The sequence below is a fragment of the Amblyomma americanum genome, chromosome 1 (assembly GCF_052857255.1).
Source record: "Amblyomma americanum isolate KBUSLIRL-KWMA chromosome 1, ASM5285725v1, whole genome shotgun sequence".
NCBI lineage: Eukaryota > Metazoa > Arthropoda > Arachnida > Ixodida > Ixodidae > Amblyomma > Amblyomma americanum.
This window is the reverse complement of record NC_135497.1, coordinates 414862413-414867858: the sequence shown is the minus strand read 5'-3', so window position 1 is coordinate 414867858 and position 5446 is coordinate 414862413. Positions and strand designations below refer to the sequence as shown.

Genomic DNA, 5446 nt, shown 5'->3' with positions numbered 1-5446 from the left:
TTACTGACATGAGGGTGCTTGTGAACGTGCAAGTCCCATGTTTGTTTTGCACCAAATGTGTTAATTGCGAGGTATGTTTAACTAAAGAGGGGCATCTAACATGGGCATCAGCTCTTCATTACTTCCCTTCTATATCCCTCCCGTATATCATGGTTCAAGTGTCCACCAAAATGTGAGACAGTTACTGTTACATTTCCTTGAATTTTCCTTCAACTAATTTTAAATTTTTAAAGTATAAAGCTTTAAGAAGGTAGAGGTACAAACTGTGCAGTATAACCATATGCTATGGCAATAAACCAGCAATAAATCTGTGCTGACAGCAGCTTGCCCAGTGCATTGCAAGGATGCTATATCATACAAGGATTGGTGTCATCGTGCAATGTTACATTACTGACTGACAATTTGGTCTCTGTATCAGAAATACTGGTAAACCATCATTGTAGAGCACAATGTTTTTAAAGGGATAAATGAACATATAGGTCCTTTTCGAAGACACATATGCATACCATGCAACAGGTGTGCAATGTCAAAGCACGTTTATGTTAACAGCAGCTGCGTCAAGAGCTACATCAGCGACTATATTTTGTACAAGTCTACAGTTCCGGTAATTATAAGCTGAGGCACTGCTGTGAAGTGCATGTAGAGTTTCATGCATTTCTAAACCTAGCTGCAAGCCTATATTGAAAATATTTTTCTAAATAGGCAGCTAAGATATGCATCACTGAAAAAGAATAACTACCATGAACGGATCAGGAGGGATGACACAGCCGAAGGCAGGAAGCACGCATGGCCCAATAGATGCTGGCCGCTGGCAACTGCAAATAAATACATCAAGAGCAACAGCTGTCAGTGGCTGTAGCCATGTCATGAATGACAAGAGAGGAAATCATCTACTGCTTTAAAAACTAAACTTAGACGTAATGTAAGTAAATAAAAACCAATGAGCTAGCCCATTACAAAACAAATGAACAGATTTTATGTAATGCACCCATATACATTCTTTGAGAAGAGTCACAATGACTGTTATAACCACACTGAAAGATGAGCTGGCTGAAATACCGCACACCAATTTGAATATAGGATGTGCAGGTTTTCATTAATTCCTATCATGGTGCCTTGCACCAATGTCTATGTATTAAATTGAAAGTTGCAACCAGTCTGCCTTGGTTAAATGAGAAGAGAGAATTGAAAAAAGCATGCCTTCACTAGCAGGAAGCTTGATACCTCACAGCACAGCTTGGCATCATAGAAAAATTTCTAGCGCATTTAACAAATCTGCATACAATTAAAAGCTGCACAAATTTGTCGACTGGCAATGCAAGTAAAGGCAAGAGAAACAAAAAATACCAAAGAACACTCGTGAGTGCGGCGAAGGGAGGTCTGTGGGTAGGATCCCGTGCCTGGGAAGAGTTCCGAGCTCGGAGAATCGCCGGCACCACAGCTGATGGCACGCAACCAAGAATAAATAACAAAGCGAAAATAAGTAACAAAAAAAACCATCGCAATGGCGAACGACTTGAATGCGGGCCGCAAAAGCGAGGGATATAGCAAAAAGGTAGAAATCCTAAATAATTGTGCAGTTGCATCTCCGACAGCTCGCAGTGCTCAGAAGGAGAGGAAGCATCAAAGTTTACAGCTCAGGAGAAGCAAGATTGATCTAACTTTGACATAACACTGCCTCAAATCCTGTTCCACTGGGGAAGCACAGACAAGTTTACAAATGACAAGACGATGAATATGAACTAGCCTTTCGCATGCGATCACTGTCTCAAAATTTAGTATGACGCATATTAAGGCACAAGCACTAATCCGATGAGTACTAACCCTGAGCAAAATAGTGCGGTGTCTGATCGCAGCTGGCCAAGCGCGAGCGCTCCGCCGCGCGGCACTTCTCGCTCATCGTCTTCTACGCAGTGCAAATCCATGCTTTTGCACCGAGTGTCGAAGCGCTAGCAAGCGAAAGCGTAACTCTGTTGTGATATCTGGTGCCATTTTTATTTACCACGGCACGCGAGTAATAAATGCACATACAGACAATGAGAACAACACTTGTCATGCAGGATATAGGCCCTGCTTTTTTGGCGCCGCATTGTAGCTGCGGCAACCGCAGGCGGACTGCCTCCACTCACATCCCTATATAGCCGCATACAAATAGCGCGTGTGAATACAGATCATTAGCAAAGAAACGCAGAGCGGGACTCACCGGCCATGCGATTCATCCAGGCTTAGTAAAACGGCGCAGGAGTCTTCGTTCCCCTAAAAGATGAAAAGACGTCGCAGCACTCTTTCTTCATGGCTTACCCGTTGAAACTCGCCAATGTTGACAGGCCGAAATCCTGGTCGTTGGCTTCCAAAACGCACTCCTGCTCACCTTCCTATTGAATGAGTTCTTCACACGTGTCCACCGTACAAGTATTCAAGCAATGCCTCAAAGAGGCAAATAATACAAAACACAACGTATCGGTTGCGCTGCAATGGCGCCGACGGCTGCGCTTTCGTGTCGGTGAAAATTTGCAACCGACAAAAAAATTAGTTTTTTAAACCATGAATACTTATATTATCTTCACAACAAAGACATTGCATTTATTTTAAATTATTTTTATATTATTTAAGAATACTAAAGCGCTTTCAGTTACTTTTTCTGGTATGTGGTTTGTAGAAGCTGCGATCCTGTGATCCCCTGAAGTGACCCGGATGCCTAGCAGACGACGGAGCAGACGATGGAGCAGACGACGGGGTTGACAGAATGCAATTTCGTTTTATGCCAGATAAAATCACTAAGTTGCGACAAAAACAGCGAATAAAAGCGCCGTATCTCAAGCTGGCGAATATCGTGGATAAGTTGAACGCAATTGGCACGATGGAGAGTAGCTGCTATGCATTAATTTGCGCGAGCGACACTGGCACGCTCACCGGAGATCATGAAACTTTACAGCTTATCGGTGACCAGTACAAGCGGAGTGCTTTGATATCAACTGCGTTACGAAACTACGTCGATACTTGCGTCTCACTTTAGCTAATATGCAACAGCGGCTAGCACTCGCCGCATCCTGATCGCGTGTAGTTTAACAAGCAAGAGCCCACTAGCGCATCGAAGCAGGCGTGTTTTCGAGTTCGTATCGTTACGATAAATACGAGTTGTTTCGGCACGTACTGGAATTGAAGTTCTCAGCCTGTGCGTCACGGACGGTGACGATGGCGTCGCGGACGATCTTAACTAAGACTCGCCGCAACGCAGCCGATAACCCAAGCATATGTGCGTTAAAGGTTGTTCACCAGTAGTGCAAACGTGGGCATCAAGTATCGCTCAGTCGCAGCGCCAGTCGCTCGCTTCTCGATTTTCCAGCCTTCCGAGTGAAGGTCGCAAGCAGTTGAGCCAATCAGTGAGCCAGCGGGAGTGAGCGAGGCGAGCTTTCGGGAACGACGCTGCCCGCGGGCGCGCCGGGCAATGAACTACGCGCTACCCCCTGGCTGCCCTAGTCGTCGCTAAGCCTAGCCGGTTTCGCATCGATGCAGCAGCTGAGTGCACTTCGAAACTGGCTAGCGCTGAGGTGCTGCTCTCGTCATCGTTTTACTGTGAACCTCGTCTCATAGTAAAACAAAGATATGCTCGGTTTCCGCGACACCTTCAGGAGCGGAGCCAGCTGAGGCCAGGAAAGCCGCGATTGAGCAGCAGCAATTAAAGGCGCCGTGGGGAGACATTTGTTTGTATTCCTGTTATCGCTTCTACCAACGACTCGATATTGGCCAACGATACTCCATCCGACGGCTTAGTATGGACTTGAACAAACATTACTGTCGCATTTTTCTGACGCTGGCGGCCGGTATTCAGGCTGGCATGCCGCGCCCGTACGTTATCATGTCGCTCAACTGTATGGCCGTGGTGCACATCAAAACCTCCAGACATCCTCCTTTTCGCTCAGATTGTCATAGCACACAGTCACACTGGGACCAGAGTAGTTTAGAGGACCGAGCGCGGGTGCACAGGAGCTAGACTGTGTCAAAGCAGGTGAAACTTTTTAAAGCGCGCGGTTGATGTCAGTCCCAAGACTTTATTCTCATTTCGACCGAGAATCAAATCGGTTCAAACTCGCCGGCCGCCGCATTTCACCTTCGGCTGCATACGCTGCTGTCTATATTTAGCGACATTTTCGTGTCACCGTCATGAAATGTTCAGTGAAGGCAATGAACGACATCGTAAAGTATTTTTTTTTTTGCTTTGCTATTTTATGATAAGCACCACGTCACTGCCGCTAAAAAAAATTCTCCGCCAACACTGCATCAGCGTTGGACTTAAGAGCGTTAGCTACGAGAGCTTCAAGTGTTTAGATCGGGGTCCTAGATCGGGGTGCTCAGCAAACGTGGAGAAGACAAAATACAAACATCTGAGGGCATTTCGTTTCGGAAACATTCGTTCTAAGATACAAGCAGCGTCATCTACATAAAAGATTTTGCACTACTATTGCGATTTACAGCCACCTTCGCTAAATCCGGTATGTTTCCTCCTTATATATCACTTAACGAATTTTATAAACGTGTGCATTACAACAAGATGAATTGTTTGACCGCATCCGGAACCCTCTGCGACAAACGATTAGGCCTTATGGCTGTCTGGAAGTCCCCGGAATGCACAGTTTGGGGCGAAAAGGTCGTCGGTGCGAATCCCACACATATTTTGGGCTTCATCTAAATATTTATTTTATCCTCAGGAACATAAGTCAAATGACACCACTTCGATCGGTATGCGTCAAACGGGCGGCCCCCAAATTTGATGCAAATGGGGGTCCCCGGGGTTCCACTTCGATAGCCGCTATACTGGCATATGTAAAACGGATCGAAGGTATCTGTGACAACTGGGGCTCTACGCGCCCGCTGTTGCTATGTGATATAGTGTGGTAACTGTCTTGGCTAATTTGACCTTCCCTGCAGACAGACGTGTCCTTGACAAACGTAAGTAGTAAGAGCTGACGCTCTTAAAACTGAAACGCGCGGAAAAATGATATCGGGGTTGCCTTGAACATTTATACAGAGAACTGCGTGCATGTACACACATGCTGCCTTTGTGTAGCCGGATGGTTATGGCGAGTAATTTTCCCTGATTGACGACTAACGACATTCTTTTCCGCAACGCATAGAAGTGTCCTTGGTTTTTTCTGCGCATGTAGTAGTAGCGGTACATCATGTTACATGGCTTGAACATGTCACAGAAGCCAAGAGGACACTGACTTTCAGTAGCGCCATTCGACTTGCGCACACCGATTGGTGTGCAGGCGCTGTCGTGGCTGCAGCTACATGCCGCCACCGCAAGCGCGTGCGGATACGCAGGCACCGCTGGCTTCGTCGCTTGTGTATACAGCTTTTTGGGCTTTCAAAGCCGCATTATGCTCTTGAGCATGCACTACTTTCATCACATTGTCTTGTGGGAACAGAAGGGAATTAGGTGATT

At 46.1% G+C, this 5446-nt stretch overlaps 1 long non-coding RNA gene across 1 annotated transcript; it reads right to left on the bottom strand.

Annotated features, from left to right (window-relative positions):
• Positions 1–569: 569 nt before the first annotated feature.
• Positions 570–3350, bottom strand: LOC144115827 (uncharacterized). Its single transcript, XR_013311567.1, has 3 exons — positions 2204–3350; positions 1348–1441; positions 570–815 (listed from the first exon to the last, which is right to left on the bottom strand). It is a non-coding gene; the product is annotated as an uncharacterized LOC144115827 (long non-coding RNA).
• Positions 3351–5446: the final 2096 nt, after the last annotated feature.